We start from the raw sequence: 10,275 nt of genomic DNA, 5'->3' as shown, positions 1-10,275 counted from the left end.
GTTTCTGAAATTGCTCACTTTGCCCACGTCCATTCAATGCCATCTGCTGCTCCTTGGCCAAACTTCGCAAGTGATCTGGATCTTGTCGTAATCTTAGACAACCTTCTCCACTGTCTGCTATAACAACAACATTATTATCTTCCACAAATTGACTAATCATGGCACTTACATTCTCATGCACATCATTAATATAATTACAAGAATCAAGAGACCCCTTAATCATAAGTGGTTGCCGCCCATCTAATTCGAAAAGCAATCATCCTCCTACATATACTACCAAGCTCATTTTATATTCATTTGGCTCGTTCGCAATGGATCCCTTGAGATCTGACGACTTCCTTCTCCAACATAATAAACATGTTTTCCTCTTTCAGTGGGAAACGGCTGGTGTTTTATCCAACCTGTATTGCAGCACCAAGGATGCGAAGGATCTAGTGGCTGCCTATCAAAGTGAAGGACAGAAGGGTTTTCAATTGGTCATCGAGAGAAAATCCAAGCAGTTCGAAAATGTACAGATCCGGATTGCGGTGATGGGTGAATGTGGGTCAGGCAAATCGACCCTGATCAATGCCCTGCTTGGGTTGGATAAAAATGACAAGGGGAAGCCCCAACTGGCAGCACAGAGACCACCATGGAAATAACACCTTACACCCACCCCATCTTTCCCAACGTTCTGTACTATGATTTCCATGGGTTGAATACACCAACGTTTCCAGTGAAAACATTTATGAAGGAAACCAACTTTTCCCAGAATGATTTGGGCATCATTGTGACGGCTGTTCGGTTCACGGAGAATGACGAGTTATTAGCTGTGGCACTGAAGAAGGCGGGCAAACCTTTCTACCTGGTGCGCTCTAAGATCGACGAGACTGTCAGGGCAGAAAGCCGTAAGAAGGATTACAATCAGGATGATATGTTCCGGACCTTTAGGGAATATTGCGTCTCCTCACTGCATGCAGCAGGGATAGAGGATCTTACCATTTGTCTCTATTCCGCATTTGACCTTGATCAGTTTGATTTTGCTGAATTAAAGGAGGCTGTGGTATCCAATCTCTCAGAGACAGAGAAGAATCTATTCATCACAGCACTCCTCAACACACTTGAAGCTGCTATAGAAAGAAAACGCGAGGTTCTGCGGAATTTCATCCAGATGCTGTCCGCCATATCGGGGGGGTATCGGTGTGGTTCCCATTCCAGGTTTGTCTCTTGCCTGTGACCTGGCGCTCATTACCTCTGGTATCCTGTTCATACGGAAGAACCTTGGTCTGGATGAATCATCACTCAGCAAACTGGCCCAGAGAGTGGGGACCAGTGTAGCACATCTGCAGAGAGGTAGCGAGCACGGCTGGATGTTCGGGGAGATCACACGTCACCAGGTAGTGCTGCTGATGCAGAGAAGGACAGTTGTCATGGCGCTGACAATCGCCGAGCCCTTCCTTGACTTTGTCCCCATCTTGGGCTCTGTCTTTGGGGCAACATCATCCTTTGGGGTGACTCTCATGATGCTGAAGAATTCGCTTGATACAATGGCGGAGACAGCTAAAATTGTCCTGCAAAATGCCAAGGCAGCCGCTTCCCCTGAAGGCATTGGTAATTGAGGGCTGTTATCAGTGTGCCCCTCTTCCTCTTTCACAGTGGGATTGTCACACCATCCTGATATCTAGCACACAAAGTCAATGTCTTTCTGGCACCCTGTCCTCATCTGGAAAAGAGATTCTACAGATACTGGAAATCATGAGCAACACACAACAGGATCTCAGCAGGTCAGGCAGCATCAATGGAGGGGAATAGACAATTCTTCACGACTCCTGTTAATCCTCACGCCGCTTGAGTCCAAGTGTATCCCGTTACCCCTATAAGGAGTGCTATCCCTGTTGCCATCATTTCCGGGAGCTGTTTCTCCATTGTCACTGCCTGACCCAATGAACCACCCACCTCTTCTGGGTTTATTTCAGATTTCCAGCATCAGGCAGCACCTATGGAAAAGAATAAATAGTTGACGCTTCAGGCTGTGACATTTCATCAGAACTGGAGGGTCTGGTGTTCCACCTACCAACGACCAGTTCCAGCGACAGCAGGTTGGCAATGATTATATCCTTCCCCTTATTCAGTGCTGGGTCCAGTAAGGTATGGATTCGTGTCACTGTTCCCAGCTTCAATGTCGAAACTTTCAACATACTAAATTTCATTTCCTCAGCCCTGCTGGAATTTAAACTCAATATCCTGTGTTATTTAGTCCAAGTATCAATGCAGTAGCTAAATCTGACAAGTAGCGTGCACACACCCTTCATCATAGTCCAGCTTAATGTTTGTTTTCTTCTTCTATAATATTTTGATGTACTTTTGAATTGTGATTTAAAAATCTGACAGAAGCAAGCAACTGCCTCTCCGTCAGTGCTCATTCTTTGTGAACAGCGATGAATTCCATTAACCTTCATGATTCCCAGTCTCCAGTGCAACCAGGTGACTCGGTGTATCGGGGAGAGGGCAGGGTAACAACACAAAGGTTTTACTGCACAGCAGATGGCAGGATTACTGACCCGAAATATAATTCATAGTCATAGAGTCATACATGCAAAGAGCAGCACAGTATAAAAGCGGGCTCTTCAGCCTATCTAGTCCGTGCCAAAATCTTTAACACCCAATCAAAAATAGGGGACTCCCTATTGGTCTCAACCATGAGGTGCTATGAAACATAATCTTGTAGACATTCTACAAATTCACCCTTTTGAGATCCAGCACCAACCTGATTTTCCTAACCTACTCGTCTTACTATCATAACACTGTGCATCTAGCATGCATTCCCTATTTCCCATTGTAATTTGTAGACCAGATCCTTACTACTGTTTGCGATTTGTATAGAACTCGCATCAGGGTATTTTTCTGCTTGCAGTTCCTTGGCTCTACCCACAGTGACTCAACTCATTTTGAATATTTGTCAGCTCTTTCTTATTATATGATTTAGTTTTTTACACCATCCCCTCTTGCCTCTTGTCTGTCCGTTCGATACAATGTGTATCATTGGACATTAAGCTCTTAGCTATATTTTTCTTTAAGTCACTATTGAGTGATACCCACAACATCATATACGCCAATCCATAATTGTGCTACAAGTTCATCTAACTTATTCTGTAGATAGATAGATAGATACTTTATTCATCCCCATGGGGAAATTCAACCTTTTTTCCAATGTCCCATACACTTGTTGTAGCAAAACTAATTACATACAATACTTAACTCAGTAAAAATATGATATGCATCTAAATCACTATCTCAAAAAGCATTAATAATAGCTTTTAAAAAAGTTCTTAAGTCCTGGCGGTTGAATTGTAAAGCCTAATGGCATTGGGGAGTATTGACCTCTTCATCCTGTCTGAGGAGCATTGCATCGATAGTAACCTGTCGCTGAAACTGCTTCTCTGTCTCTGGATGGTGCTATGTAGAGGATGTTCAGGGTTTTCCATAATTGACCGTAGCCTACTCAGCGCCCTTCGCTCAGCTACCGATGTTAAACTCTCCATTACTTTGCCCACGACAGAGCCCGCCTTCCTTACCAGCTTATTAAGACGTGAGGCGTCCCTCTTCTTAATGCTTCCTCCCCAACACGCCACCACAAAGAAGAGGGCGCTCTCCACAACTGACCTATAGAACATCTTCAGCATCTCACTACAGACATTGAATGACGCCAACCTTCTAAGGAAGTACAGTCGACTCTGTGCCTTCCTGCACAAGGCATCTGTGTTGGCAGTCCAGTCTAGCTTCTCGTCTAACTGTACTCCCAGATACTTGTAGGTCTTAGCCTGCTTCACACATTCTCCATTAATGATCACTGGCTCCATATGAGGCCTAGATCTCCTAAAGTCCACCACCATCTCCTTGGTCTTGGTGATATTGAGACGCAGGTAGTTTGAGTTGCACCATATCACAAAGTCCTGTATCAGTTTCCTATACTCCTCCTCCTGTCCATTCCTGACGCACCCCACTATGGCCGTGTCATCAGCGAACTTCTGCACATGGCAGGACTCCGAGTTATATTGGAAGTCTGATGTGTACAGGGTGAACCGGTATTCTGTGACAATTCAATATATCATGTTCAGCCCTCTATTCACCAAGAAAAAATCTGCAGTATCTGGAAGTCCAAGCAGCCCACATAGAGTGCTGGAGAAATTCCTCCGGCATTTTAAATGTGTTGCTCCATTCACTCTTTATAATTATGTCCACTCATTGCAACTCATCATGACGACTGCAATTTTGCCCAATCACCAGCCTCATTTTGCAAGGAGAGTCATTACATATTGCCTCTGTTTGTGAACCAACTACCTCATCCTCAGCAATTTCATTCTAGTTCCCACAGCACCCACCCCCACACCAATAAATTCTAGAAAACCTGCCCGTAAGGATATTAGTCCCACTTGTGTTCAGGTTTAATCCATTCCTTTTGTACAGGTTGTACCTTCTGCAGAAGAACCATATTTCTGATCCCCGGCACCTGTACCAGTTCCTCAGCCACACGTCCACTGCCAAATCATGCTCTAATGATTCTCGTGGCACGTGGTACAGGCAGCAATTGAGGGTTTAATACCCTGGTGGGCCTGTTCCTCAGCTTTCTACATAGCTCGCTAAAATCTCTCTTCAGAGTCTCTACACCTTTTCTATCTACGTTATTGGTGCGAAATTGGAGCAAGACTTCTGGCTGCTCACCATCCCCCTTGAGGATGCTAAGAACCTGATCCGAGACATCCCCGACTGACTCTGGTACCTGGGAGGCAGCATTCCATCTTGGTGTCGCTATCGCAACCGCAACATCTTGCCTCTGTTCCTTGAACTATGGAATTTCCTATTACCACTGTAGTCCTCTTCACCTCTCTGCTCTTGTGAGTCACAGGCACCAGACTCAGATCCAGAGAGTCAGTTACTGTGTGCCTACCCACCCTCCCAACCGCATGGTAAGTCATCTATTGAACTTATTATTGAGTTATTAAAATAGCCACAGGTGTACTCTGCATTGGCTGCCTATTTACCTTCCTTCTCCTGACAGTCACCCATTAACCTGTGTCCTGCAGCTTAGGGGTGACTACGTCCCAGCGGCTCCTGTCTATCACCTGCTCGTTCTTCCATATGAGCCGAAGGTTTTCGGGTTGTAGCTCCAATTCCTTAATACATTCTCCGAGAAGCTGCAACTTGGTGCTCCTGGTATAGATGTGTTTATCTGGGAGACTGGATATCTCCCTGAAATCCCGCGTCTCACACACAGTAGAAAACAGTGCCCCTGGAGCCATTCTCACTGCACCACCAATCCCTAAACGATGATGAATGAAGAATTAAGAAGAAAGATAGAAACTTATCAGATACTTACCTCGCAAAAGCCACTTCAAACATTGACCAACTCACAGCAATGGCTGCTCCAAGAATGACTGCACTGCTTCCACGCGTTATTTTTATTTGCCCTTCCTAATTCAATTCAATTCAATTCAATTCAATTCAAATCAATTCATGTTTAATTGTATTTTAACCATACAGTGTATGATACCCAAGAATACAGCCAAACGGGACAATACTACTATGGAGTCAAGGTGTAAAGACACATACCCAACGGTCACACAGTAAGATCACAATCACGTAATAAGAGTCCTGAGGCCGAGGCCCACCTCCCCCTGCAAGGCTGTATCTTGACACATACAAGTCCATAAACCCAACGTTGTAAAAATACAACGACGCAGAATATGTATGTATTTATGTAATGGCTTCTTTGTAATGTTTCACTGTTAAGGCTAATGTAATGGTCTCTCTGTAATGTTAACTGTTGAGGTAATGGTTTCTCTGTAGCAGAAATGGTTGGGTTCTGGCTGGAGATAATTATGCATGTTAGCCAATCAGGATTCTGTTGCCCTGTCTGGTGATTCTGGAAGCTGTTGATTTCACAGACTTTGGTGAGAGGGCGAGAGAGGGCTGAAGAGAGAAGACGCGAATGGAGAGATTCGGTAGGCCGCCAGATGGAGTGGACTCCGAGCGGGGGTCCGAAGGTCGGCGACACTCAAAGGAGATCGACTGGTCAAAGGCAGACTACTGAGTGAGCTCCAACGATTGTGCACACACTGTTTAATAAGATGGAGCATTTTTTCTTTTATATTTTGTTTCTCTACTAACCACATTGTCAAAGTAAGGGTTATAAAGCTTAACAATTTAATCGCATATTGTGTTCTGTTTGTTATTTCGGGGTACTGATTTGTAACAGGGGACACATCATGCAGCATCCACCCAAACGAGGTTTCTTAAGTTTGGCCAGGCGGGGTGGGGGGAGGGATGGTTACCAACCACGAGATTAAGCCGCTAGGCGAAGCGAGTGTTACATATGTATATATCTATAAATAGAATATATATAGCCCAGAACCCCCAGCTCACTGAAATCATCTGTTAACTGGCCTCCAACACCCATTAGTCAACACTGTGGCTTTGAGGCCCAGCCCTAGCTGCAACGCCTGACTCCCGCTCCCATCCTCACATCCCAAATAGTGAAACACAACCAGACAAATATATATGTATATATTACAGAATGAAGGAGCTGTGCCCCGAGCTGCTGCCCGAGTCGATGGAGGCTTACAGTCGAATAGCAACCACCCGTCACTGTCACTTTTCTTGTGATCTCAAAATCCTTTTGAATACTGTTTAACTGGGACAATGCAAGTTCGATTTGCTGATTGATTAGATGGGAGCAGGGGCAGATGGACGGGTTGTACCAAGGACTAGGCCTGAAACCACAGTGTCACCTGTTCACAGCTGCCCTGACCTAGGCTATGATTCCCATCCCCCTGCCAAATTAGTTTAAGCCATCCAAAGTAGCACCAGCAAATCTCCAGACCAGGATATTGGTACATACAAGACAATAGTTTGTTGAAAGCAATGTCATGGGTAAACAGCATGGCGAAGACATTATTTAACATGCAAGCAACATCATTCCATCCATTTACCATTGGCTTGCTAAAGGAGACTGCCAGGATGTGCATCAGAACTGAAACAAAATCGTCAGGATCCAGTACAGAAAGTCACACAATATTGGTCTAAGGAATTATATGAGCTTCTTCACGGAGCTAGATGAACTCAGAATTGGAAGAATGGTTCATGCTGAAAAGACTGTGCTGCCAGACTAAAGTAAGATGTCTGTAATGTTACGGACTTCATCAGCAAGTGTGCTGAGGACTGAAGACAATCCAGGTGTTCCCGAACTGGAATCTATGGGTGCATTGGGAGATCCACTCATGATTGAATCTAGGACGACAGCATTCAAACCAGGTGACATGTTCTGCACATAAAATTTTGATACAACTTTTGAAAAAGTATCAGTGATGCCAAGAGACAATCCACCCATTTGTGTGTCAGGACTTGCATGTTCCGATGAGCTCCAGAATGAAGCCGAGCTGTATCACCGATAGCACACACACTTTATCAATGAGTTTAACACATCTCTGCATGTCTCGAACAGAAAGGAATGGGTGTGCCACTGACAGTCTCCACTGCACCTCAGTGAGTCTCTTGTGGACATAAGGTCACTCTTCAGGAGGCTGCTGCCTGCATAAGCATCAGTCAGAGATGGTCCTTAGATCCAATGCAGATCAACTGGCAGGGTATTATCAGACATTTTTAGCAGGTCCCTGTTCTATCTATGGTTCACTATCATCATGGGACGTAAATAAACAAGGTAATGTACCTTAAAGACTACCACCAACTGCTCTGAGATCTGCCATCACAAAGTGCTTCCAGGGGCCAGTCACATCCCACATTAAAAAGGCACATCTGGAAGACTACCGTTTGCTGACTACAGCTCTGAAATACTTGAATTCTAAGCAGGTCACCAATCTGTAATTTCTGGGACTGAATCCTCGACTTCCTAGTGGACAGGCGGTGACTAGTAATGAGGAGAAGCAACAGCTTGGCCATGATTCCCACCACTGGTGCCTCATAAGTTACCATCCTCATCCTCCGACTGTACGTGCAGGACATTTACAACTTGAGTGTCCATATTCTGCTCTATCTCCAACTACAAGTTTGCAGATCATTCTAATATAGTGAATGTCTGTCAAATAATGATGCATTGGCTTACAGGAGGGAGAGAGCTTAGTGATATATTGTCATGACAACAACATTTCCCTCAACGTCAGTAAACAAATTTTACCATTTGAAGAACCCACGCAATCACAATATTGCAGTAAAGACCCAAAGATCCCTCTGTATATCAGTGCTGCAATTCTTCAGGCCATACCACACAGGACTTGTACTAATACTTTCTGACATTTTGGGCTGGATCACAACAATATGTGCTGTGTAGGGCTGTATTTACTAAGTTTTGTATGTTTTGTTTCTTTGAGTTGTGTACTGTACATGTGTATGATTTATGACAATAAACCTGAACCTGAATGGGAATGCATACTTTAGAATGCTATTCCAGGACCACTGTTCATCATTCAACACAATAATTCCCTTCAGGTTTGACAGGAATCTCTGAGAACTCGGCCTGCACCCCACCATCGACAGCTGGATCCTAGACTCTAATTGGATCGCCAATAAATGGTAAGGATGGGCTCACTCACCTCTGCCCCTCAACACAGGTGCCATCCAGGGTTGCGTTCTGAGTCATCTTCTCTGCTCCCTTTACACGCCCAGGTGAATGGGGTTGAGTGGAATCCAGGATCAGCCATGATGGAATGGCGGTGCAGACACAATGGGCAAAATAGACTAATTCTGCTCCTGTGTCTTAAGGTCTTATGATCACTGGGGAGTTATTTGAGCTGGAGTTCTGTAATTACTGGTTTTCCACAGGGATCAGTGCTGGGACCTCTGTTGTTTATGATATATATATATATATATATATAAATGACCAGGATAATAATACAAATGGGTGAGCAAGTCAATGTGCAGATGATACCAAGATTGGTGGAGTTCTGGATTGTGTAGAAGACTGGCAAAGAGTGCAGCACGATATAGATCAGTTGCAGATATGGGTGGAGCAATGGCAGATGGAGTTCAAATGCAAGGGTAAGATATTAGTGCGGTGAATTATTTAACAATCAGTCATGATGTTTCTGAATGATGGACCAGAGGCAAGAGACTGAGTGTTTTTCTCCAGGTTCTGCAGCCTGTGTCTGGATGTTGAGTACATCTTGTTACTTGCTTCGTTTCCCAGGAGTTGTGAATGGGAATGAGTGTCTGTGGTTAGTTCAACATCTGAGCTTCTGAAGGAAGGAAGGTCATTGATAAATCGGTGATGAAGTTTGCACTGTGGACACTGACCCAAGAAACGTTGAAGTGTTGTCCCGAGAGTATTGTTACTGCAATTAGTCAATCGCAATTGTGTTGGGAATTCAGAGCTTTTATCTCATTGGCACGGACTGTGCCCTTGCTGTTTCATTGATGTGTGGTTAACAGATAATCTCTCTGGCAACTTTGTGAGGTTGGTCAAATACTTTTATTGTAATTGTGTGTGATGGACACACTGTGCTGTGAGAATCTGGCTCAACTCTAATGATGAACAACTGACACTCGGACCTTGATTTTATATGTTGTGCAGGGTAAGATTTCTGCTACTGATGGCCCACCGTGTCTTATGGATGTTCCTGTTTCTGATTGGATTTGCATGACACTAGACAGATTTACAGCTATTGGATCGGAGAGGATGTGGTTCCTCAATCCTTCAGCAGAGCGATTGAATCCTTCCAGAAAATGAGCTTCCCCCACCACGAGTGTCCATTCTGTGTATTGTGATATCCGGCAGAGTGAGGGATCTCATTATTGATTAAAAGTTCTGTCCAATAGCAGTAACATTCAGAACATCCAGCCCTCACTGAGTCAATGAGTACCAAATGAGGAGGAGTACAGTTAGGGTAAATGGAAGCCACCTTTTTTCCCCTGTAGTTAGGTGGGACTCTTACTCGAGGTAATACGGTAAGTGTGAAAGGTGAAATATTTAATAAGTACCTGACGAGAGACGTGGTGGCAATGTGGAAAGACCTGCCAGTGGATGTAATGGATTTAGATTTGCTTCCAACATTTAAGAGAGATTTGGTTATGTACATGGATGGGAGAGCATGGTTGGCTGTGGTCTAGGTACTGATCGATGGGGCTAGACAGAATGAAGATTTCGGCAAGGACTAGATGGGTCAAAGAGCTTGTTTTTATGTTGTTCTACTCTTTGCATCTATGATTCTATGACTATGTATTGTATTTCGGGCCAGTAATCCTGCCACCTGCCGTGCTGTAAAACCACTGTGTTGTTACCCTGCC

General features: G+C 44.4%; 1 pseudogene; it reads left to right on the top strand.

The window, feature by feature from the left end:
* Positions 1 to 311: 311 nt before the first annotated feature.
* On the top strand, positions 312 to 1,598 carry LOC140729918 (interferon-inducible GTPase 5-like; annotated as a pseudogene).
* The last annotated feature ends 8,677 nt before the right edge of the window (positions 1,599 to 10,275 follow it).

Source organism: Hemitrygon akajei, chromosome 7 (genome assembly GCF_048418815.1).
Source record: "Hemitrygon akajei chromosome 7, sHemAka1.3, whole genome shotgun sequence".
NCBI lineage: Eukaryota > Metazoa > Chordata > Chondrichthyes > Myliobatiformes > Dasyatidae > Hemitrygon > Hemitrygon akajei.
This window is presented reverse-complemented; position numbering and strand designations above follow the sequence as displayed.